The sequence below is a fragment of the Anas acuta genome, chromosome 12, assembly GCF_963932015.1.
Source record: "Anas acuta chromosome 12, bAnaAcu1.1, whole genome shotgun sequence".
NCBI lineage: Eukaryota > Metazoa > Chordata > Aves > Anseriformes > Anatidae > Anas > Anas acuta.
The window spans coordinates 4567850-4593243 of NC_088990.1; the positions used below are offsets into that span (position 1 = coordinate 4567850).

At 45.2% G+C, this 25394-nt stretch overlaps 1 protein-coding gene and 1 long non-coding RNA gene across 25 annotated transcripts in view; one reads left to right on the plus strand and one right to left on the minus strand.

Annotated features, from left to right (window-relative positions):
* Positions 1-21792, plus strand: part of LOC137863007 (protein FAM169B-like) — a 262188-nt gene extending 240396 nt beyond the window's left edge. For 21 of the 24 annotated variants that reach the window (XR_011100644.1, XR_011100621.1, XR_011100624.1 and 18 more), the window contains 3 exons: positions 15976-16105; positions 19676-19835; positions 20501-21792. The gene's annotated coding sequence lies outside the window, so the exon portion shown is untranslated. Of the gene's footprint in view, positions 1-15975; positions 16106-16196; positions 16319-19675; positions 19836-20500 lie in introns of all 24 variants that reach the window. The other 3 variants (XR_011100639.1, XR_011100640.1, XR_011100642.1) reach the window with 3 other exon arrangements.
* LOC137863010 (uncharacterized) overlaps positions 8865-25394 on the minus strand; it is an 82416-nt gene continuing 65886 nt past the window's right edge. Inside the window, exons 2-4 of the long non-coding RNA XR_011100646.1 lie at positions 15742-16799; positions 15358-15543; positions 8865-14070 (exon numbers count right to left, since the gene is read on the minus strand). This is a non-coding gene — a long non-coding RNA (uncharacterized lncRNA). The remainder of the gene's footprint in view (positions 14071-15357; positions 15544-15741; positions 16800-25394) is intronic.

A 25394-nucleotide genomic window follows, 5' to 3' on the forward strand; every position in this document is an offset into this window, starting at 1 on the left:
CTGATGCTTCTGCATCCCAGGGAGGTGCCAGCCCAAGAAGCGCAGGCTCCAAATCTGCCTCCTTGATGTCAGTCGTGGTTGGCTTCAGGGAATGGTGTCCATGCACACCGGCTCCCCGCTGTGCCCTGCTGTGCCCAGCACAGGGGCTGCGTGTGGGCAGTGTGGGGCTGGGAGCGGCGTTGGGAGCTGCTGCTCCATGGGCAAGCCCTGAGGCTGGTGGGGCTCCAGCATGGCAGGGAAGAAACACACCTGGGTGACTAAGGGAAGGTGGCTCAGTCCAAGAGATCATAAAGGTAACTATGGACATTGAAAATGCCTGATAGCAACAAAATCACATCAGTTTACTGTTTTTTCTTTCAAGGAACTGACAATAAATACTTAAAATGAGTTAATTTTCTGCCCACAACACCCTAGCTCATCCTTATTATTTTTTATTTTGCCTATGAAGCTTTCCATTGGAATACTGCAATTGAAAGAAAATATTTGATATTGACGGGGAAACAACACAGTAATATCAGTTACCCAAGGAGAGATATTTGTATATATAGAGAGAATTTAACCTCAAAGACTCAGTTCACCTATTCATGTGTGATTTATATTGCCCCAGGCTCCTAGGCAGAGCGAACATTGACACCCTTTGATGTTGAAAGAAGCCTAGTGACTGGCCTTTGGAGAGATTTGTGATGTCTCTATCAGCCTGTCAATGGAAAACCAGACAGCAAAGCCAGGCCCCCTAAAGATTTCAAGGCCTTGTAGGCAGAGGAATCATGTAAGCATTTTACTTTCACTGAGTGCTTGAGAGGCTGAGCACAAGCGGACAGACTAATTGAGCGGTTACCGCGTGGCGTGCTGCAGTTGGCGTCTGCACAGCTCTCCTCGACCGATGCCCTTTTGGCCAGGAAAAGGGGCCAGTGTCAGCAGTGGGTGCATTTAGCAATTGCTCACCCCTGGGTGATGGAGTACTTTGGTATCTGTGGCAGCCTGGTAGCGATGTGAGAACACATGGCCAGGGCTTTAAAGTGAGGACTAAACCTCGTTTATTTGAAATGGAAAACATTTTCTTGCAATTGTAGCTGGGCAGATAAGCTCTGACCGTAATTACTGCTCGTGTCTGTGGTATCAACTGTCAAGGGTTTTTCATGGAACAAAATAGCCTTGAATAGGTTTGATACTCTATGCAGAAAAGGGCAGCACCACAACAAAGAAGAGCTGCCAGCAGTGCAATATGTGCTGCACATCCCTGGCACGGCACCAGGCCATGCACCAAGGTCAGTGCCGGGAAGCAGGTGGCAGGAGGGACCAGGAACTGATGCTCCCTCTGAGTCGAATTCCCAGACAATGTGTTGAGTAACACTTTGGAAGACAGGATTAAAATTCAATGCAATGCTGATAGATTGGGGTAATGACTTGAAAACAGCAACACGTGATATAATAAAGACAGCTGTAGAATGGTTTACATAGAATTAAGGACTGCTGGCTAGGCACAGCGGGATCTGAGGATTACTGGGGATTATAAACTGAAGATGCATCTAAAATATGATGCTACTGCAAAAACAAAGGCCCAGTGCTCTGTGCTTATATTGAGGCTGAGAGCTCACTGGAATCAGGCATGTCCAAGGTTTTAGTAAGTGAGGAAAGGTACAGAAACTGTCCAAGCATTTGGAGACTAGGTGCAGGGGGAAGCTGGTACTTGGCAAAGAAAGACCAAGGAATTGCCTGTGAGAGAGAGGCTGCAGCATCCAGAGGCTGAATCTTCTTACTGGTCACTGAGAAGTGAAGCTGTAGGTGACTCAAGTACAATATCGTCCTTTACTTACTCTTGTCCCTTTGTGAAGTCCAACACTGGCATCATCCTTTCCTGTATCTTTCCGTGTGCCCTTCAAATGAAAGGACTGTAAAGTCACAGGTAAAAGGCTGGGAACGGGACATCTGACGCAGGAGAACAGGTATCCATAAATTTGCCTCAGTGAGAAAGTGGAGAGCAATTGTGGGTTCTGATTTCCAGGGAGCCTCTGTGGGGAACTAATAGTCTAGACTTGTCCTTTTTGAGGCCTAATTATGTCTCTCTGTCAAACTATAAAAACAAGAGTCTGTAGCATCACAAGGGAAAATGAAAGCTATTGGCCTGTGTTCTGCATTTAATAGGATGTCAAAATCTAAAGCACAGTCTGACTGGTTTTTGACTGAGGTTAGAAAAGAAAGTACAACTAATTAGGGTGTTCCTGAATATCCCTCTCTGTCTAACAGCTGTAGACTTGCAAATTGTAGCATACTGGGAGTCCCAAACTCTCTGATCAGTGCCACTGTCTGTCTGGATGGGAGGGGCCTTTCCTGCTGATGGGATTCGGGCTCCACTTGAGCAATGTCACTGTAAGTGGGGACAGTTCCCTGGGAAATGCCTTGTGCCATCGTACATCTCTGTGTCAAGGAGAGAGAGAAAAAGAGCTGGGATTTCAGGCATACGGAGAAGTAGCAGGAGAGGAGTGTTCCATGTCGTGCTGTTGATGAACTCGTCCTTTTCAGCTTTGAAGATTGATTTCCAAAGTCTTTAAACATTTGTGTATGAAATGCAGGTTTTATTCTTCAAGTATCATGGTCCATGAATCACAGTAACACACAGTGGTCTTTAGCACATACAGAGAAGTATGAGTACAAAAACTGATCCTCAAAATATGCCGTATGTGCTAGGTGCTAACTACAGCAGCTGGTCCCAACCTTCTTAGAGTCAAGCTGCTCTTCCGTGTTCGCCTCTTCCACCTGCACCCATGTCCTGACCATTAACTCTGCTCCCAGGCTTTAGAGCAGCTTCCTTCTTGTTCACAATCCTTCATGTGCAGATAATAGAAGACAACATGATCTATGTCAGACAACATGATGTATGTCTAGGAAGTCTGAGACAGCAAGAGATGATGCCCTATATATGAGCAATTAATGAAGTAATTATATCTTGGAGTCTGCTGTGTCAAGGAGTGTTAGATGATGTCCTAGTGCCTTCTTCTATCCTTCAGAAGTTGGCTTGAGGGTTTTTCGCATTGAAATAATTTCTTGGAGAGAACTGCAGCAGTTACAAGTTCCCTTTACCTTTCCCTTGTCGGCTGCCCTCATTCTGAACCAACGCTACGCTCAGCTGGCTCCTCATGTTTTACAGATGAACTGAAATAAAAGTGGAATTTGTCCCACTGTGAAAGAAAGGAAGAGGAAAAATAACTGTCTGCAAGGTTTTTCATGCCAGTCCCACATCCTTGGTTTTGCCCTCTTTTTGACACAGAAATTTGATTGTCTTCTGCTTAGACATTCTGGGGCACCTTTCTGGTTTTCATTCATATTCTCTGATCCAATTTTGTGTTAGCTGTGAGACTGCCACGTTGCCTCACAGTCAAAATTAAACACTGCAATTCAAACTCAGAGGACCATCAATGGGCAGAAAAAAAATGTGGTCTCAAAATGGTGATTTTTTTTAATGTCATGTCTGCAAGGTCTTGCACAGGGATTTGAGTCAGGAAAGCGGAGTCAGTGAGTCCGCAAGAAAAGGGAAGGTCTTTCCTGCAGTCAGCCCATAAAGAAAGAAAAAGGGTGGAAAAGAGAATAAAAGGAGAATGACTTCCACAACCCAAAGGAACTTAGGAAGCTGAGAGAAACAAGAGCACCTGGATCTTTTCGGAGACTGCCAAAATATGGCATGACAGGGCCTCAACACCTACACAGAGATTTATAGCTGTATTTTCCAAGAACTGCACAGTGCTTTCACCCACAAATAACAGTTTCTGCAGGCGCAGCTAAACCATGCTGTACGGTGTGCCTTTTCCCAGGCTGCAGCAGATAAAAAAGACTCAAAGCAGCTTGGGCTCGGTGCTGGAAGCAGAAAACAACTGCTCACTAGAAAGCCTTGTCGAGGCAGACCGTCCTCCTCTGGCTATGCATGAAGACCTCACTTGGATGGACGGATGGAGGGCACAGAACAACATCCGCTGTGGCAGTGACAAGGAACACAGTGGGATTTGGCCACCACTTGAAAAACTTTTTCTTCCTGGCTCTGTCCTGTTTCCAGTGGCACCACTGAGCTCACTGAAAATGGGGGTGGAAAAATTGTGGCTTTTCTACAGATTGTTTCTAATAGCCCCAGAAAGTCCGGGCAGGAGGCAGTGGCTTCATTTTGGTCCAACCCCAAGATAGGTCTGTGAAGGTTTCCCACCTGGTGCCAGGTGCTCAGGTCTGGGCAGGGACCAGTCACGCATGCTTTCCATGACCCTCGAGCAGAAGCTTCCTTAAGCTCCCTGAGAAGATACTTCGGTAAGCCCTACAGCTGTATTTTAGGAAAGTCTTTGAGAATGGTCTTAACCCAAATGCCCATTTAAGTCTTACTGAATCGTGGTGGAGGTGGATTTAAACGTGTGCTTAAATAATTTCCTGGCTGCTCCACTCTGCAGAGCTGCAGCCCTCGGCTGTATGCTGTTTGCAGTTTAGTGATGCTAGCCGTCTCCCAGCGTGAGTAATGTGCAAGTTAGGCAGCATAGGGTGAATGAAATGATAAATTACCACTTCTGAGAGGATGGTCAGTTTGTTTGCTGTCCCCCCACCAGCTCTTTTCTTCTACAGCCGTTCATTGTGGTTTTTCCAATCAGCACAAAGCCCCCTGACTGCCCCACGCTTCGCACAGCTTGTCAGGAGCTACCAAAATCCCATGTTTGTGCACAAAGGTGTGGGCACTTCAAAGTTCTGGCAGTGACCAAAGCAATTGGAAACGGCAATTTAGGCCACTTACAAATGGAGCGGGGAATGATAACCACGCAGCTCAATTTTAGCATAAAAAGTTAAAAAACAAGAATCACAAGGGAGGGAGGGCCTGCTTTTTTCTCCTCTATCTTCATCTGCATAGTTTAAAGGGTTGGAGGGGATGTGCTGCTCAAATAAAGGATTACTTTTGCCTTTTAATCTGCAGCATAAAGATGACATCAAATCTACCCCTGTGAATTGCCATGTAAATGAGTCCAAGTCAAATAATGCACAGGGAGCAACAAAGCAACCCAGCCCGGTCTGCTCTGCAGTATGGGCGTTTAATTTGTGCATGGAAATCCTGAAAAAAGCTGGGGCCATTTCACATGCACAGCCCCACGCGAGCCTCCCTCCTGCACAAACTGAATTTTTTGGGGGGAGGCGGGCAGGGGAGGAAGAAAGGTCGGCAAATCCATGTTCGATGACGGCACAGATTCTGCGGCTACAAAACGCAAGGGCCGAGCAGAACAAAGAGATTTGCATTCTAAGTGATGCAAAGCAGCCAGCAGCGTTTTAATGTTGTGTTTGCTCTGTGATGTCTTCATCAGGCGCTCAAAGGCAGCGGCTCTGGCAGCCGCGGGTCCCTGCGAGCCTGTCAAACTCCGTTTCCATGGTTTTCCTTCAGGCAGCACCATCGGCAGACAGCACGGAAACGGACCCCTGCAACCTGTTTTGAACAATGTCTCTGATGTAGGGCCCCAGAGCGGGCATCAAACTAGCAACAAGCAGCAAGAAAATAACAATTTTGCTTTTCGCAGGTGTCAGAACGGCAAACAAAAGGCTGTTTATAAAAGATGCAACGTCCCCTTTTTGTCGGTGTTGGCAGTTTAAAGTCAGCCGGGCAGCCATCGAGTCGAGGAGGTTTTGGAGGGGGTGTGCTGTGGGAGAGGGAGCTCCTCTTGAGGAATTCAAAATAGTTTCCTCTCGAATCCTTTACCCTCACTAAACGGGGCCTTCTTATCACCGAACTAATGGCTATTAATGGTGTTTCAATTATTCCATTTGAGTCGATGAGGAGGGCTATTTTATTCAAACAATTACAGGTTTTCTCCAGACAAAGAGAGCGTAAGGGTCTCGCTCTTCCTTCACCTTGAAGAGCACTCTTTCATTTAAACAAAAAGTTAGAGTATTTAAAGCTCTTGAAGCTATATTTCAGCATTGATAGGGAATAGACAAGAAGTGAGAAAGACAAGTCCGTGGTCTTTTGCAATCAGAGCTGCCTGTGTGTAATGATGGCTCTGAAACAACCCTGCGCAAAAAGAGCAGAAGTCGAGAGTGCTGCCTACCAGCCCCAGCTGGACCAGTGAATTTCTGACCACCACTGGTTAGGGAAAGATGTGGAGTTTCTTGGCACAAACGCTATAAATTTCACTGTGACTCTTGTGGTTGGGGATGCCATTATCATGACACTAGTGACTTGCAAAGAATTGCAATTCCCTTGGAAGTGACGCAATTCCCTTGTGGAACAGTTTCCCATTGAAGAAAATCGAAGGGTCAGATGCTGACCAAGTTTCGAGAGAATCTGTTTTTCCCTACCAGTTAGGCAACTTTCTCACAGCTGCCTGGGGAGGTACTGGGAGCCACCAGCCTTCCTGGCTCCTGTTTCCTTTACAGTTTACCAGCCAAACCAGGGAGAAGCCAGGAGTTGGGAAGCATTGGGATGATCAGCTCCCACGCTGACTTTTTTTTCCTCTAGTGGAAAGACTTGAGAGGACATTCGGTGTTCTGAGGCCCTCAGCTTCTGTCAGGGGCTGCAGATGGTCATCTGGGAGCTTACAACACATGACCTTCACGCACAGCAGGGGTTTCCCCAGCAGGGCTTGTTCTTCATACAGCCTTATGCTGGAATTCAGCGAGCTCAAATGATGGCGGTCCAAGATTCCTGGCTCTTCTGACCTTTGACGTTCCCAGCTCAGATTCAGTTTTCTATTAAGAAGCCATAACAAAGTAATTCCAGCTCACAATTTCATGGTGCCCACTGTTTCAGGGAAAGTTCTTCCATGGAAAAGGTCAAAAAGTTTGTGGTTTTCTTCCAAATTAGGGTGGAAACAAATGACAAAAAAAAAAGGGGAAAAAAAAAAGAAACCAAGGCTCATGCAAAATAGAGATGTATTTTTCTGCAGCGACCCAAAGCCATCTAGTTCACAGTCTGCCAAAAGTTATCCAGCAAATAATTCTGTCCTTACAAAACTCACTGGAAGTTCTGTCACCTCCTACACTTTCTGAATAGACAGGCTTAATATTTATCCATTCTTTAGTAGCTAGTTAATTATCGTGCAGTACCTGCTTATGGAGCAGTCGGAAGTCACTACATGTGCTTGGAGATGCTGAGAGTGGTGGGGAGCAGATACAGGTACTACAACACTGTGACCAAACTCCTCCCCTTTCTGTTTAAATGGATAGTACAGTACCTGCAGAGAAAATGAGCTTGGAACTGAGAAAGCTTTCAAAGTGATTACAACATATTGGCTATTTTTTTGGACTCTAACTGATCTGTTAAATAAAAGTAATGCACTTTTAAAATGACTACTGGTTGCATATGCAGCACGGATTAGCACCAGAACAAGACCAGGTCCATCCAGCCTGACAGTAAGGGCACGGGATTAACAGATCTTACTACTGCTAACAGCTGTATTCAAGGTTCCCATATCCCAGGAATAGTTAAATTCCTTTTCCACTAATAGAAACTACACATTCGTTCTAAATGCATTACTGTACAGTGCAGAATTTGCTCTGGCTTTCTCAAGAGCCAGCTGTACAGCAGAACGAACATTCAATGAAATGAACAGTGGCTGGCATGAAGGGAAGGGGTGAACAAGCTGCAGACTCTAGCAGAGATTTCTTTTGATCAGAGCAACTGTTCATGACTTTTGTTCAGTGTCTCAAGATGAAAAAAATATGCCTGTGTCACAGTGGAGTCAGAAGCTGGCAGTCGTAGTGCCTAGACTATTTTTTTAATGAACGGTTTTGTTTGCAGGGTACTACATGATCATACGGAGTGCGGCTTTGTATTGTTTCTCCGTTTTGAAAATAGCTGTAAGTGGTGTGGGTTAAAGCAAACAAACAGGAAAAGCAGAGCTGACTTCACTGAAGAATGGTTTGGAGCCATACGTAGCAGGGTAAAGGGGACGTGTCTGGGGAATTGCTGGAAGGAACTGGGAACGGTTGCTTTAAAAGTCAGGGCTTTTGAAAAAAATAAATACCTTCTGTGTATGACTACATGGGTACTTATGGAAGGGGACTGAGCTGGAGGGAGGAAGGGGTGCTTACGAAGTTCTCACCTTGTATTCTCCCCCCTGCTTAGTGAATGCTGTTCTAAAATCAGGAGATTTACAGATGCATTGATTTTGGAATAAGAATACTTTGTTCTGTTTGGGATTAAACCTCTCCAGAGTTGGATTTGTCACTGGTGTGGGCAACATTTGCGGACTGCATTGACCAGTGTGGAGAACCAGGCTACCAGTGTAGAAGGGGAGCATGTTTCTTCCCAGCCTTTGTCTGTGCCAAGGGGATAGGGACCAGGGAAACACTGCCTGCACCAGCGGGGTGAAACTACGGTGGGGAAAAAAAAGGGGTGCTGTTCTGGAGTAAGGGTAGCACAGAGTTACCCCAGGAATTGTGCGTGAAATTCTTGTGGGCTGGGAGCCGGGTAACACCCCTAAGCCCTATAGCAGAATTACTCTTTATTCTGTAGGGTACATTCCTATTCCCATGCTTTTAGCAACACAGTTCTCATCTCTAGTTTTATTTGCTATTCTTACTTCTCAGGCTACTAGAGAAAAGTTTGTTGTAGGAGAAAAACAGCCTGAAGTCTTATTCTGCCAGTAAGCAGGGATTTATCATGTAAGAAGTCTTTCTAGGCTGTCAGATTTATATTATTCTTTGGAGACTTGGTTGGGAAAGGTGAAAAATAAAATCAAAAAGGACAAAGAAGTTAGCACAGCACAGTCTGCAAGAGGTATCCTGAGCAGAGAAAGAACACTGGATGACACACTCAGGGTAAAACAGAAGTGGGAAAAAGTAATTTTATCTCAGCATTTGCTTTGGCTGACTTCTCAGTCGCCAACATATTAATGGCTCTTCCCCTAGCAACTACAGAGCTTCCAACATGCAACTATTCTTTGGTCATAAAGACAAAAAATGGAGTTTGCCAGAACAGAGCTACCCCATTCTGGGTTGCTGACAACAGTCCCAGACTGTCCATATGCTCTGCTGCTCTCAGAAGTGGTAAAGCAACATTTTTGCTCCCGCTGGTGCCGGTGGTGTCCCTGCAGTTGTTATTGTTTCCATCCAGACCCGCTCCTCTTCCCCGGAGCTCGTGCCCGCTCTGTTTCAGGCTGTACGGATAGCAATGTCACAGATCCCGAGTGCGGAGAGGAGTGAACAGATGTAGCTGTTGTCGCCTCCCTGCCTGTCTCACTTCATCCCTAGGCATGGATCCTGTGGGATGGCCGTGGGGTGGCTCAGAGGGAAGGAGGCAGGGTTGCTCCTATGGGGCAGGGCTGGCAGAGGTGGGTGGCTGGCTGCCGTCCTGCAGGGAGGGACAGGCGCTGATGCTCTGGGGGCTCCAGTGTCTGAGAGTCCTCTTCTTTTCTGATGGGTTGTGTGTAACAGATGAGGTGGGGAGTGAGGAGTGAGGCAGCAAAGGATGAGCAGGTCCCTGACTCCTGTTGGGGCCAGATGGGCAGTTCTCAGCTCCTACTGCAAGAACTCGAGGCTCCGAAGGGTTTGGTACAGATTGACTAAAATGTTCCCTCTCTCAGTGAGCACTGTGGGATTTGGCTCCTCTCTTTCTGCACGACTTTGTTTACTTCACAGAACAGTTCACCATCAGCTCAAGCCTACGTTGCTGTTTAAAGGGGGGATCACATTTTCTCCTCCATCTCTCAGCTAGACATCCCCAGCATGCTCAAGCCCAGCCAAAAATCATGGAATGGCCCACGTGGCTGAATTAATGTTGTTCACACGTAGCCTGAATGGGGAGGTAACGCTGGTGGCAACCTGCATACAGATCGCTTAAGCTGACTGTGAAGCTGTACCCTTGGCTGGCACCATCTAATTCCCAAGTTTAACCCTGCTTTAAGCATCCTTTCTGCTCCCAGCAGAAAGCTTTGATTTTACACTGTCCTGAGGGATCTTGATTCATTGGCCAAGCTCAGTTCGGCCGGCAGAAAAGATAAAGATGACTTTATATACTAATTTCTACCTTTACCCATTAGCAGTGGAGGGAGAAATTCATTGTTCTGATTCCCTTCCTCAAAAAACAATTGTGGGCAAAATACCAGCTTCTTTCCACTATTAAATCTATCGTCTTCCAAAACCAACTCTTATCACAACTTACTGTGCTTTCAGAAGATGAGACTCTGCTACGTGCCTTCTTTCGGGTAAGATTTTTGTGTTTATCTGCACGCTCACTGCTGAGGCAGATAAGAGACTTTATTATCTACATTATCACTATTTTTCTCCCTAGAAGCCAGTCTGACTTTAAAAAGAGAGGTAAATATTTTAGCTTTTTTTGCAGACCTAACGTGAGACTCTGCTTGTTTTTGTACTTATTGATATCCACTAAAATAAGCAGCTTGAAGAGGCTCTTTCAGCTTCTTGGGCTAAAAACTTCCCTTTCGCTAACAGTCACTTGCACTGTTCATTATTCCGTGCTAGACTCTTCCCTCCCCTGATTGCATGTTATCACCTTCAATGGAACAGCTGTGTCATTGCTAAAGGGTGTTAATCTTCCCCTATCTAACACCTTATTGACAGCCAGAGTCAGGGAGGCCCCCAGTCTTTTCTGACTTGGGTGACTTCTCAAAACATTCCTTTTTTAGCTTCCTTTTCATTTCCTACCAAAAAGCCTCCTGCCATAGTCTGACCTGCAGACGTAGCCACAGCACAGCCCCGCGCACAATAGCAGCCTGGGCTGCTGCAGCAAGGTTTGAACATTTCTGCCTGTATCAGTCCTAGCGATTATAACCAGGAGAATATTCCCTAACAATGTCAAGGGACAATAAGCCACAGCTAATCAATGAGCACAATACCTACGGCACACCAGAGCCCAGAATAGAAACTGCTCCGGCAGGTGGGACAGCTGGCTTGAATTTTTATTTAGTGGTTGTGAAAGGCATCGTGGCTTTCAGCAAGACAAGAGCAGTGCTGACAGTGACAGATCCCCCATTACATTGTGCCACTGAACAGAGCGAGCCACTTCAGCAGATACAGTTCATTTTTCCTGAGAGTTTTGTAATGGGTTGGAATTAGTCTAGAATTTCATTTGTTTGAATTCCCATTACCTACAAGCATTCTGGACTGTCCTTCAGCTCTGAAGGTCACCTTGACTTTCTGTAGGCCTGGAGAGTTGCTCTGACTCTAGAAAAATCCAGGGCAAATTTGTGTGCTGAGCTGATTGCCTGTACAGTCTTAACATAGCCAGCAGAGCAGTTGGTGCCCTGCTCAGGATTTCTATCATCCCTCACCAGTGCTGGGTCCCAAGTCATATATTCCAGACACAACCTGTTATGCAATGGAAGAGCTATAGGAAGCATCTTTCCTTTTATTTTTTATCTTCCTCAACTGCTAAGCAAATGAAGATACTCAGATTTATCCTGCCTGTTTCCAAACACAGCCCTGAAGTGCTGAAGTTGAGAACAAATTGCCTTTTCCTCTGAAGTCAGTGAAAAGAGTCTAAAACCACAAAGCCCACTTAAGGCTTCTGCCCCTTTGTAGAGGTCTCCGCCTGGGTGACACTGGAAACTTCAATGAAGGGTTCCTAATAGGAGAAGTAAGCAGCTGATCAACAGCAGTTGTCCTGGCCTCCTCTTGCAGCCCCTGTAACAGAGCGGTGGCCCTCAGAAGTTGGCTCTGAACAGCCCGCTGCTGATACAACCTTAATTTCCTAAGTCTAAGCATTTCTGCCAGTGAGAGGCATTTATCAGTGAACTGCTGAGCAGATCCAGATGGATACGGTTCTCTTTTTGTTTGGAATGGAAGGTAGGTCTAGAAAAAGGGGACAGATGGGGGTCATAAAGGGGTCATAAAGAAATCTAACATTTATTTTATAAAGCAATCTATTGGTCCTACTTTTCCAGTACTTAAAAAGGCAGGTGAGTGCACCTGAGAACTGAGTGCAGGAGCTTTTGCAGGACTGGAACTGACCATCTAACATTACTCTCAGTCTAAGTGGAGTTCACTAACTGACTATCATTATTACATTTTTAGATCAGTCAAAACTGGGGCAATGCTAAGACACAAGCTGTGCCCAGAAAAGCTTTACCAAACAGCCAGTGCACAACCAAGTACTCACTTGATGATGGTACTTCCTAAGTTGAAGATAGATGTGCTGAGTATGCCTGTCAACTGCCTTCAGACTTGACTCTCAGAGGTACTGCATTATTCCCCTTCCGACACACCTTCTGTAGGGCTGCAATTCCAAAAATCCTGCTGCTTCTCCAGAGCCATCAGTGGATTTCTTCTGGGCATGAACTGGGCCAACGACATTTTCAGATAGGGCTGGCCAGATGTAGTCATTAGAAGAACTAGGGCAACGCAGTGTGTTGTTAATGGAAGAAACACAGACCCCCAGGGGAAAATAGGAACATCAGGTTAGTTGGTTACCAGCTGACTCCTTATCAATAAGTGATGGAGCAGAAGGCAGAGCTGTACTACGCATGCTGAGGCCACTGTCACATGGACAGGCGCTGCACTTGGGTTAAAACTCTAGAGCCACATGAAAGCAGAACATGCCTGACACCCCCTGTTTTTTTGTTTGTTTGTTTGTTTGTTTTCTTCAGTTCTGCTTCTCACATTACACCCGCCCACCTGACTAACCTGCTCAGATAAATGGGCTTAGCTGAGTCCCACCTCGGTGAGCCCCAGGCCCCAGGAGCTGGTGCTGGCTGGCCAGGGCGGCTGCAGGAGCAGGGCTTTTGTGAAGTCCTAACGTGCTGGCCAGGTGTGCGTGCCCTGCCTTAGGTTGATACGATCACAAATTACAAATGATTCTTTTTACCACCTCATACGAATGAAAGCCATCAAAAACAGGCTGAATATTTGATCTAACATAAAATGAAAGAAAAATTCACCCACCCTAGTAATAAGCATGCTTTGGGAAGTCTGCTTTGTTTGCTCTGACCAAACTCCGTGCCCAGAGCCCACAGCTGGACAGCCAAGAGCAGTCTGACCGTTATTTAAAGGCTTGGTAAGGTCACAGTGGCCTAAGCCTCTAGGGTCTGAATTAATCTCCCTGGCGAAGCAGCGTGCTTGCGCTCAGCTGCGTGTGCTTGCAGGTACATTTGTGTAGAGCAATGCCATCCAGTGGTTGCTCAGATTCATCACAAAGCCAACGGCTCGTTCCTCAGGGACACTGCGTGAGCTGAAATGTTGCTGCTCTTGTTCCTAGCTAAGGTATTGCTTGGGTATTAAAAGACTCTGAAAGTGGCCAGCTTGATTGCTTCCAGCTTGTCCTTTGGCATGTAAAACTGAGGTATGTTTTAACTAGCAGCCAACTGAAAATATTTAATAGATGTTTCAGGGGAAACAGTATTTTATATATGCAGTCCAAATACACAGTTAGCATCAGGCCTGGATTTTGGAGTGAGGAGTGACTGCGTGCAGTCACGTGGCAAATTATGCTGATTGCTAAGACAAAAACACAGTCTCTGAATGTAACTTTCTTGCTGGCCAAAGAGGTTGCTCAGTGGAACATTTTTGCTTGAGGATGATGCCCTGATGAAGGGATGGACCAGGGCTCAGACCTTCTCCATCGGTGTCACATTTTGAAGAGCCCTGGTGCTGTTGACTACTCAAGGAGGTAGCATTTGGGGGCCTTAAATCTGCCTGGCTGCATCTTCCAAGGACTCACTATCACATCATGGCAATGATGTACAGGTCAACACCCCACAGGGGCTAAATTAAGATGTCAACAGTTTTTGCCTGTTGCACTCCCCAGGCCAGACGTAATTGCATAGACAAGGAGGATTTCTCATATCAAACACTGTGGCTGGGACTAGAGCAGCTGCTCAGCTTGCAGAGCATCGCCTGACCTGCTGGGCACGGCCCGTCCCCAGGGTGCTCAACAACAACTTTCCGAAGGCTGGAAAGGTGCGCTGCGGGAGACAGGCAGGGCTGCTCTCACTGAGGGGCTGCCCTTGCAGCTGGGCAGCCGCACCCCCTGGGTCTGACCCTCCTTTACGCTCGGGCCCCTTCGTGCTCCGCCAGGTGCCCGCGTGCTGCTGCATTTCAGCGCTGTGCCGCTCCTGCTCTGCAGTACAAATTCCAATCAGGCGCGACAAAGCCCACCGGGTGCTGCTGACAACAGGTGTCTCATTAAACATCTCTCAACCTTACAGGCATTCGCATTGACAAGAACCAAACTCACACTCAATCACAGCTTAATCACAGCCAAACTCTATTAACAAGTCATACTAATTACCAACTTCTAACAATTTCTCAGGTTCAGAGGCAAAATATCCTTTCTTTACAGATGAAAACAGACTTGTGATACTCCAGCTCTGGCCATAATTAGGTCCTTTTAAACAAAACAAAACTAAAATAAAAATCCAGAAGGATCCCTTTGTGATAACAGTCCTGAAAGTACAGTTGTACAATGAGATGTTTGTTTGTTTTAATTTTGTATCTGCTGTGTTGCCCACAAGGGTCCAATTAGCTTGTTACAGATGCTTGTATCAGTTTTATCCACTTGTCTTATTTTTTTTTTTAAGAGGGGTAACTTGTAGCACAGATTGCTGGCCTGCAGGCATCCAGAGATCAACAACCAGCTTTCTGTGATACCAAGCCCCCTGTGAAACAGGCAGTCCTTCCCCACAGCATTCGTAATGCAAAGGGTAAAAGGAACAGAGGGAAGGGAGGGGTCTGCACTGGATTTTGGATTGTTGTGGAATAATCTGGTGTGTCAAAAGTGGCCGAAAGATGGCAATTCTGCCATGGCTAAGAACGGCCATGAGAAATTTTGGTTGTTACACCTCAGAAATTAAAATGCACGTTTTATTTCTAATAGCATGAAGTGCTGCCTTGCAACAAAACAGGTAGTTCTTAATGTGTGGCTTGGAATTGTACATGTCAGTATTTATTCTTGTCCCTTGGTATGTTTAGCACATGTGTAATTCTGTGTTAACCTGGATGCTTTTCTCCATTGTGTGGCTGTATTGAGTGCCTGAGTACTTGAGAACTCACTTGTGTAATCGATACGTTTACAAAAGGGTACATATAAATAACAGGAAGAATCTGACTTGAGCTGACAGTGGGGGTATTGCAGCGAGGGCTAATGCTTCATCCTTAACTCATGCTGCTGCTGGAGAGGAAAAAAAAAACACAACACAACAGCCTGAGTGAAGGGCTAACGTAAGACTTCCTCGCATTTTCTGATCAGTGTTGTTCAAAGGAGAAATCCTCCTCCCAGTGTCTGCTGTGCCAAATCCAGTAGCCAGTTGTTTACCTGTTCTCGGGTTTAGTTGCTGTTTGCTTTTCCTCTCCTTAATTTTAAAAGGAAATTAACATTTGTCATGGAAGATTATAATGCCAGCTGAGCAGAGAATCACCAACTTGAGGCTTAGTATCAGCAATTATTTTTACCTCAGAGCAGGTAGTTTCATTTCTTCAGTGAGGTGATGCAGGATGAACATGGGATGCCTGAAGCTCCTGGGAAAAGGCTGCACGTCCCAGAGGTGGACTGGTGCGATGTGGGATCCCCATGCGGCTCACCCTGAGGGTCACTGCCTGATGCGGCAGCTCCATGGAACCACAAGCATCCGAAAGCACCTGCAGAGAAGCAGAGTGGCATCAGGCTGTGGAGCAGAAGACAGGAAATATACCCACATTCACCCCCTTAGCACAGCCCCATGAGCTCTGTTCTTTGCTTTCCTGTGCTGACGGAGCCCAGCTGTAACCCCGGGGGGATGAAGAGTAATGCAATGAGTAACAGTAATGTAAGGGGGGAAATGGTTCAGAAATTGTTACCTGCCAAGAGCTGAATGGCTTGGGTTTAAGGTTCAGTGTTGAAGGCTTTGTCTCATAAGGGCACAGCCCTCTCGTGCTGACACTGCCATCCTCTTCCATCCCAGGGCTGGCTGCACAGGATGAGGTGAACGGGGCCTCCAGAGGATGGAGCACAGGAGACCATGGAGCGAAGCAGTCCGTTGTGTTTCCAGGTGCCACACATAATACAAAGCAAAGTTTTTTCTTCACTTTCAGGCTGAAGATGGATCAGGCCAGTGTTTCCCTGCTCATCAGCCTCCTGCACGAGCTGGCAGAGGTTTCCCAAATGCGATTCGGCAAGGAGAGGTACCAGAGAGGGATGGGATACAGCTGAGTAAAGCTGCAGGTGAGTAACTGGGAAATCCTGGTGAGGCTCCACGTGGGTGCTTCTTCTACCTGATGGCACAGTGAATCTTTCATCATTACTGTTGGTGCAGCAGGGCTGGTACTGCAAAAATGTCACCTCTAATGAGGGCACTCGTGTTTCTATGACCCTGATTAGACCTGCTTGGAGTGGCCAGACTGCCGATGACAAGTGGCATCTGTCATCTCAGTGTAGGTGAGTTTCTGAGTCTCTCGAACAGGGAGAAATAGCAGGATTTTAAAATTTGTCTGTTTGTTTATTTTCGGTGAAAACGCTTGTATTTGGTGTAAGACTCAATCCAATGTCTGAGTAGCAGGAGGAAAAACGAAATGAAATATCCACAAGCATTGGAATAACCATAGGAACATTCATGAAATGTTTCATCAGGGGAAAACAGGAGACTTTGCTTAGCCATAGTCTCATTCCCTTTCATAAGAGGCTTCAGACCAGAGCAAACCAGGCATTTTTCCTTGCTTTTCCCACAGTTTCAGCATGGAAGAGGCTAGCAGGGTTGATGCAGACTCCCCAGTTTGGTTCTGGTTCTGTGTTCTGGAGCAGCAGTGAGCAAGCCCAGTCCGATGACATCTGACATCTGGCTTTTTAGGGAGTGCACACAACCTACTGAGCTTCTCTTCGGAGTAAAGTTTTCTTTCTTCCTCACGGATTTTTAGTGTTCCTGAGATTAAAAAAAAAAAAAAAGAAAGAAAAAATAAATCAGAACAATTGAAGCTGTACTGTTTAGTGGAACCATTGCTTCTGATCAGAAACTGAAATCCTACTTTGTGCTCTTCCAGTGTGGAAATCTGTCAGGTAAATAGAAATCACCTCGTAAAAGCCCCTAAACAGCTCTGTTTTATATTTTAATTGAGGAACAGAACATTTTAAGTACTTTTATTGGGTGGCGCCTGCTGAATGACAGATGTCCATGGCGGAGTAATGCTGAGCACACTTTCATAAAACAGGGCAATTCCTTGCTTAAAACATTTACAATTAAAGGCTTGATTGAATAACAATGAGTTCTGTGCATGGAGCTCATTTCTGCACTTGTTTGTGCACCTGAATCAGGCTGTGATCATTCGGTAGGTTGGATATGAGGTGCCAGTTGCTTTGTTCAATGACCAAATAGTGCTCACGGGCACAGCTGGAAACGTGCCTTTGATTTTTCACCGGGATAGAGATAAGGTGCACTGTGCTGTGCTGTTAGACTTGCTAACACCCTCATTTCAGCTGGAAGGCTGTTTTTTTGTGGTGGTTGTTGTTATTTTGTTTTCTACTGCTTGTTAGTAACTTTCCCAATTTGTAAAGAGCCAGAGATTTAAAAATGAGCAGTAATCCTTAGCAGCTGAGAAAGTCTTAACTAGTTTCTGCTTCGTTTTTCTATCTGTCTCCTGTGACCCCTATTACTGTGATACCACCTCTCTTCATGCATTGATCCTCGCAATATCTGAGGGAAGGCAGGCCAGCATTACTGTTACTTTATGCAGCCCTACATGGGGAACTAAGGCATGGAGAGATCAGGGATTTGCCCAGAGATATTCTGCAAAAAAGGGTCCCAGTGCTCTCAACAGAAAACCCGTCCATGGATGGTATTTAGATTTTTGCCTTGTGAATGTAGAAAGAGACTTAAAGAAAGCATGAAATAACCAACAGCAAACGGGGTGGCAGGGCACAAACCACAAACTTTCACAACTTGTTGAAAAACACCGTGTCTAAACTGACATCAGCACAAATTTGCGACGGCACAGAAAATCCTAACAGGAGGCACCTGAATGTGGGAAGAGCAGCCCCACTTTTCTTCAAACAGATGACTCCACAAAGTAGCTCTTGCCACAGCATGCAGAACATGACATGGGAACAGCAGAAGGCAAAATGTGTCACAGGAAAATTGTGCCACATTCAGCCCAGGAGGACACCGTGCAAACTGATGCAAAATTAAATCCAATTGATAAGGTAACACATACACAATTTACTCAGTTTATTAGATACTGAATACATTTATATTTAATTATTATAGTGCCTCAAAATTCTCTTGGTGTCCATCACAAGCTCTCTAGGGTCTTTCTTTGTTGAAGTAAAGAGCTAGACACATTTTCACCAGGCCCAGTCCTGTATCCCCTTTTCACCAAGGTGCTGACATCAGCTGGGCTCCTTGTGGGGGACGGTCCCAGTGTACCAGAATAAGGCCCCATGCTGGCTCTGCTGCCTTCCCTGTGGTGGCAGTAGCCCACCTGCTGCCGACAGAAGAACTAGTAACTTTCTACTTTTACATGATAAATCCATCTCTGGATTCTTGAATTGCTCTAACACGTACCTCCAGTGCCAGGAAACTCCTGGTGCCATTCCCAGCTGCTGGGGTGCAGACCCCACAGCCTTGTGCCAGCTGCACTAAAGCACAGGCTGCCCCACTTACCTGCAGAAGCAAACAGACATTTCCAGCTACCTCTAAACCCAGCACAGGGTGGAAAAAATCATGTTTTGGTGCTGTGTAATTCTAGGAAGAAAACAGGTGGCCTGATCCTGCACCCACAGTCATGACTGAGCTGAGTGCAAGCAGAGGAGTCAGGCTGGAAACGTGCTGGGGGTGCTGAGGACCCGGCTCACAGGCCTGCCTTGGAAAAGGGTCAAGACAATCTCACACAGGGCACAACTCTGTTAGTTTTGTTCTTGTCTTTTATGTATATATATTTTAGAAAAAAGACAGCATTGGCTCTTTTCTGAAATGCTGTTCTGCTATGTATGAGAAATGAGAACATGGCAGTGTAAAGGGAAAGAGTGCAACGCATCTGCTACAAGCCTAAATAAATACCAAGCTCTGAAGAAGCCTCACCCCATTTTGTTTTTTACATGAGTAAGGTGACTTCTACCAACAGAGTTTTATTTCACAAACTTCTCCCTTTCATTGTCAGCTATTCACAGCTGCTTCAGACTGAACAATAATGAATAATAATAAAAAATATTCATTATTCATAATAAAAAATAGTAGAAGAGAGATAATCGTTGAGCAGGATGTATACTGCTTGTGAAAGTTACCAGGTCTTTTTAAGAGTAAGTCTAGTCCCCATGTGCCCTTTACTCTGCAGGATGTGCTCTTTCAGCCCTGGTGGTGGCTGAGAGGTGTCCTCTGCCATCCTAACACCACAGCCTCAGCTGGGCCATTGGCATTCCTGGCGGTGCCCCACTGAGCACGATGCGGGTTTTGGGGAAGGTGCAGCCAGAGCTCGAGTCAAAGCACAGCAGTCGAAGTGAATCTTTCCAGGGAAGCTGGGATGTGAAATGCTCCTGGGTTTCTTTGACAACGGCAAAATGAGTCCTTTTGCCGTATTCCCCAGGCGCTCTCCTAGACGTCTACCAGTTACACCCTTCCTTCCCGCCTGCAATTAGCACTTACAGTGTTGCAAAGGGAGATGAGATTCGCTCTCCGCCATCCTCCTTCAGAAATCTCTCACACCTTCCCCACTGGGTGGGAACATGCGCTGTGGGTTAGGAAATATCCTAGTAGTGGAATTACATTTGCAGCCGTCCTACCCCCCACCTCCTCTTTTCTTCTGTTAGACTCTGGTCCTCGTCGTGGTATAGGAGCACGTGAAGACAAAAGCCCAGAAAGAGCATTTGGTTCAGCAAAGCCCCAAATCTCCCTGACTTTGTTCACCCCCTGGAATTACATATGCACAACTTGGCCCCCGTGTGTTTCGTGCAGGGTAACTGGAGCTGGGTAAGTGCCTGCAATTTTGGTGGAAGAGTGGGGCGAGGAGAGAGGTGGGAGTATACGATCACTGACCTTAATTACAGGAGATAAAAATGTTGAAACGTGATTCCTACAAAAACCAAGGAAGGCCTTTATCGTCAAGTGTTTCCACATGGATGCCCCTGAGAAGAGGTCAAGTGTTTTCTATATACTTTAAGTAAACAGCAGATTGTGAGTTCACAGTCTGGACTGGATTTGAGCAGCCTCTGTATTCTGCAGCATCATAATTGAGTCTTATGTACTTAAGATTTGATATCCACCAACATTATTACTTGAGATTTGCCAGGAAATACATTGGCGATTAAGAGTTACACAGTTTGCTAGTAAAGCTATGCCTAATGTCATATATGACTAACCTCAGGCTACAACTGTCTCGGGCTCCCACTCTAACAGAGGAGCAAGGATGGTTTCCCTTCAGAGTCACTGCTGTTGGTGGCTTTCTGATCAAGACGTCTCCTCGTTTCTTCATCGTCATGTAAAAAATGCACACAACCTGCACAATTAAATTTGCTAAATGGTTATCTGTCAGGAACAGAGTGCTCCGAATAAGGTAGCGTATGTACATGCTGCTGCGAAGCACATCAAGCCAAGTTAAAATGTTAGGCATAACATTCTCCTGTTCACCTTTGCAGCTATCCAGGCTGAAGGTTAAGAAGACTGAAAGTGGTGGATTTATATCAAAACCAGCTCAATTTCCCTACCTGGAAGCGGGACAACAGTGAAATCAGAAATTACAGGCTTACTGCCTTCATATCTGCAGATGTAGCTCTACAATCAGTGTGAGCTGTTCCAGCATTAGCAGGTAGCAGCGTTCACCACAGGTGCTCCACGTCTCCTCCATGCCCTAACCAAAGACCTGTTTACAGACAGGGAAATGGAGCCAACAAGCGATGATCCAAGTGCCACAAACCATTGGCAGGCCATCCAGAGCCCCCGATTAGACCCAGCAGACCTAGTAACTTCTGCAGCTATTACAAGCAGGAAGAAAGGGCAGGAGTGCTCGTAGGGGCCTAATTGGAAACAGGCGAGTCACTGGGAACCTTGCTGTCCCTTTAGCAGGGCTTTACACAATGACTGCAAGCAGTCGGGGCCCAACTTCTGTACGGTGTATTGCTGCGAGGAAGGACTGAGGCATGAAGCTCGGGAATCAAAAATCCTTCTTCCCCTGTCTGCACCTGCCTGACAAAAAGAAAAAGAAAGGGCAGCTGATTTGTGAATGCTGTCTTGCTAGAACTGTGGATTTGAAATCTCTGTCCTTGATTAAAGAGGAGAATGCAATTGCACATGTCATTAATTATTACTGATAAACCAAAGTAGTGGAGTCAAATAAAAATATCCTGCCCTATGATCAGATTCTGGCAAAGAGAAAGACCCAGGAGCCTCCAGCCTATTAGCATTTCCCTTTTTTTTTGTGAAATATGTGTCTGAATCGCTAGGTCTCCAAACCTTGCGTGTACTTAGAGTGCGTGATGCCTATAGGTGCAGATCAAAAGAGATGAACTATAGCTACACAGACAGCAAAAAGCAGCTTACAGTTCCTGTAACATGTGACCAGTCCCAACTATGGCTTCTTCCACATGACATCAGTATGCGATGGAGGATCTCACTTTTTTTTTCTTGCCAGAGGCAAATGAATACATTATCCAGCAGTGAGGCGTGGGGCCAGCGGATGCGTAACTCTGGGGTGATTTGGATTCCGCGCTCGCGCGGGGGTGTGAGCCAACCTCAGAAGTCATTTTCACTGATGCTGACACGTAAGGCATCCCTCAGAGACCTGTCTATCAAACTGCAACATGCTATGCAGAAAAATTAGATTACTCATGCTACAATAAAGAAGAGAAGATGACAATGATGAAAAAAAAAAAGACTTCAAAATATAACAGCTATTTATGAAGTGAATAAAAATCCTAACAATGGGAAAGTATCCTATAGACTTTTTATTTATTTATTTTAGCTCTTGCAAACCATTTTGAGGAGAGCTAGTTGGAAAGACCCTATTAATTCAGACATCGCCTCTGGAAAAAACACCACTTCATCATGATTGTCACATTACTGTACTTGTGAAATATCATCTTAAATACTCATTATGATTTTGCTGCTGGTCTTGCTGCAGTCAGCACCAGGGCTTCCTTTGGCTTTGGTAAGTGCAGGATCAGGCCCTCTCTCTCTCCCTCTCTCCCTCTGAATTGCAAATGGATTGTTCACGTGTCAGCTCAGTAACTAGGCAAAGTTCACCGTGCTCAGTTCAAAGCATGCAAGATGAAGCTCAGGGCATTTCACTCACAGTATTTGCAGAGTTCCTCAGGTCTACAAAAGTGTTAAAGTGGTTTAATACAAAATCCATAAGACAAACATTATGCAGCTATGTGTGAACCCCTGTCCAATAAAATCTATTTCTTTGGGAAAAAAATACAAAGTAGTAAAACATACTTAGTAAAGAAAAGAAAAGGCTACGTGAAGCTTAGTAAAATCCCATAAAACAGAATGCCGAACAGCTTCAGGAAGGGAGATTTAAAATAAATCTGCAGAAGAACATGCACACACACACACACAGCCCGTAGCTGGAAATGGATCTGGACAAGTGCCGAGGTTAGAACATCTCCCGCAGCACTGTGGGACTGGTTTTACAATATCAGATAATGAAAGGTTTGGCTGAATGCTGGTTTTTCTTCTCTAGTAATAACAAACCTATGCCGAGGCTTCTGTGGTATTCCTCGAGTTACTCCCCAGGAATGCTATTTGGGAAAGCTAACATATTTTAAACTCCACCTGCCCTGACTCATCTATTAGCCGCACTACTCTCAGCTGCACGTTCTGTTTCACTTATTGTTTCTGAAGGAGCCAGTTGTTGTATGTTGGTTTGATTTGTGAAGCAGTTCCAGCCCATTTCCCAGGGGGTTTACTTCCCTGTCTTGATTGTCTCCTCCAAATATTTCTTCCCAAAGATAAGTTTTGGTTCCTATCCAAACCAGAAGAGGAGTAACATAAGCTCTTCTCTGGTCCTCCATCTTGTGCAGCCTCATTCCCCAGCGTGTGACACCGCTCTGCCAAGTGGTGTGATCAACCAGACTGCAGTCTTTATGCCTGCCTAGGAGATTTGGAGGTTTCACTTCTTTTTTGGGCTATGGCTGCTTAATAGAGATGTGCGATTTCAACATGCCCACACATAGTGTGAGTACGCAGAAATATAGGTCTCTTTAAAATTGTCAGGAGCAAATATGATCAGATCTGGTTCTTGATCTCATTACTGTCTGAAAGATTTGGCTGGCATTTTTAAATGCCATGATTTATGTTCTTCACCTTAACACGGCCCTTGGTAGTGTAAACCCAGTAACTCTATTATTCTCCAGGGCAACTTCTAAGAATCTGATTGGAGAACTTTCACAACACTGTGTCTGTAAGAAAATATTAACATGGATTAAGACAAGTTGATAGATATTAAACCAGGCTATAGAATGAGAACCAGTGAGAATAAATCAAATAACTTTGCCTAACTACAGAAAGTATTTGTAAAGCCCTGTAAGGTTTCCATTTCCTAAAGCCACCTGCCATCTCAAGTGCCCCTAATCAGTCACAGATGTTGGATACCAACCTGCTAACCCTATGGCTTTGAGAGAAAATATTGCACTTTGTAAACTCATTCTTGGGTATTTCCTTAATTTTTCTTAAACTAAACTTTCATCCCTTATTTTCCACTTAAATGTAATGAGTTATATCAACTCTGACATTTTGCCCTGCTTACTCTTACAGTTCAGTTTAGCTACCTCTCGAAGACCTTAGCTTCTTTTTTCTTTTTTTTTTTTAATCACTAGGGTACATTTTTACTCTGCATCTCACCATCGCCTTCCTGGCACTGAGGAATCCAACAAAATGCAGAGTTTAGACTTTTTCTGTAATCAGTTCCCAACAGAAAAGTTCCTGTTCTTCTGTTCTTAACTGATTTTTATCTCCATGATGAAGATCTACCAAGTAGGAAGCTTTTCTGAAGTACTTTGGAAACAACAACTATATATATATAGAGAGAGAGAGAGAGAGAGAGAGAAAATCCATTCCTTAAGAAACCAGAGACATTTTAGGAGCCTCATCCAGCTCCCACTGGAATCAAAAGCAAGAATTTCACAGATGAGGGAAGGTACCAAAACGGGCCATGCTGCCGAAGACCGTTAGCTGCTGTTAGGATATACCGGTACTGAAGCACGACGGTGGGTTTGGCTTTGCTCTGGAAGGAGGCTTTATTCCACTTCAGCTTGTGAAGACAGAATGGGAGTGAGAGTTGTAATGGAGGTAGGAAGCAGACTGGATTTTATTAGTCTTCCATCATCTTTAAGAGATCTCTAACCAGATCAGGTTTCAACCTCTCCCTTCGCTCTTGTGTCAACCTTTGGTTCTGTTTTTGCTGGAGGATAAGTTTCATTATATTAATAAGCAGCACAAGTGGTTCCAATTGTGGAAGAACCACTTGGAGCTGTCAGAAATGATCAGAGGAGAAGTTTCAACCTTTCCATGATCACAGCCTCTTCTTCTGGTGCCACAACTCAGCACCTCCCCGGTGCACTTCACATTGCTCAGCAACCATGACAATAATAAAAGGTACATTTACATTTCAGTGAGTGTAGATTATTTTAAGGAACTTTATTCTCTAATCATGGTAGTACAGCGATGCTCATAAACCAGATGCTAATGGGAATAATTCGGCTAACATCCAAACTACTGGCTGGAAGACTAGATCTAGGCACGTACTTGGATGAAACTATTCATTTGCAACCTTCTACTGCAGTCACATTTCAAACACAAACCATGCCACTGAGTTTGCGTTTCTTATTACTAATACATAGGTGATGAGAAAAACTCACAAAAAATACCCCAAAAGCTGAAACTGTTTGAACTGTATCGTGGAGTGATCCCTTACTGCTTACCAGCAGTAATGCTCAGTATTTGTCTAGCTCACATCTCAAGGAATGCATTTTAGTTAGAAATTAAAGAATCCCTCTTCAGGTGAAAATACCACCAGATTAACTTTGCAGATAGCAAGGCAAAGCTGCAGGGCTGGGGACTGGGATCGTGGATCCACCAGGAAATGACAGAGCCCCGCTTCTCCTCAACGGGTTCCTCCACTGCCCTGGGAGGAACTGAGTGAAGTTTAGTTTCCCAATTAGACTCACCTGGGACTAGTCACTGAAATGTCATCCATGAGATGGAACAAAAAAAGAGGGGAGAAATGTAAAAGGGAATCTTTGTAGCCAGGACTACCTGACTCTCCCACAGTAGGAGACACAGGAATACCGTTTCATGTCATGGAGATGTAGTTAAAATGCAGACTGCATATCCTTGTTCTCAGAATTTGAGAGGTGTGGTTTATGCATGTGGACAAGCCATCGTTCCTCCCTTTGATCTATCACTTGATGTACAGAAAGGCTTTTATGTGCTAGTCCCATATAATGGATAATTTAGTCTGAAACCATTATGAAAAGTATTACACTTTGGGTACATATGCTTCAATTATTCTTGAAAGTACATGGAAATATT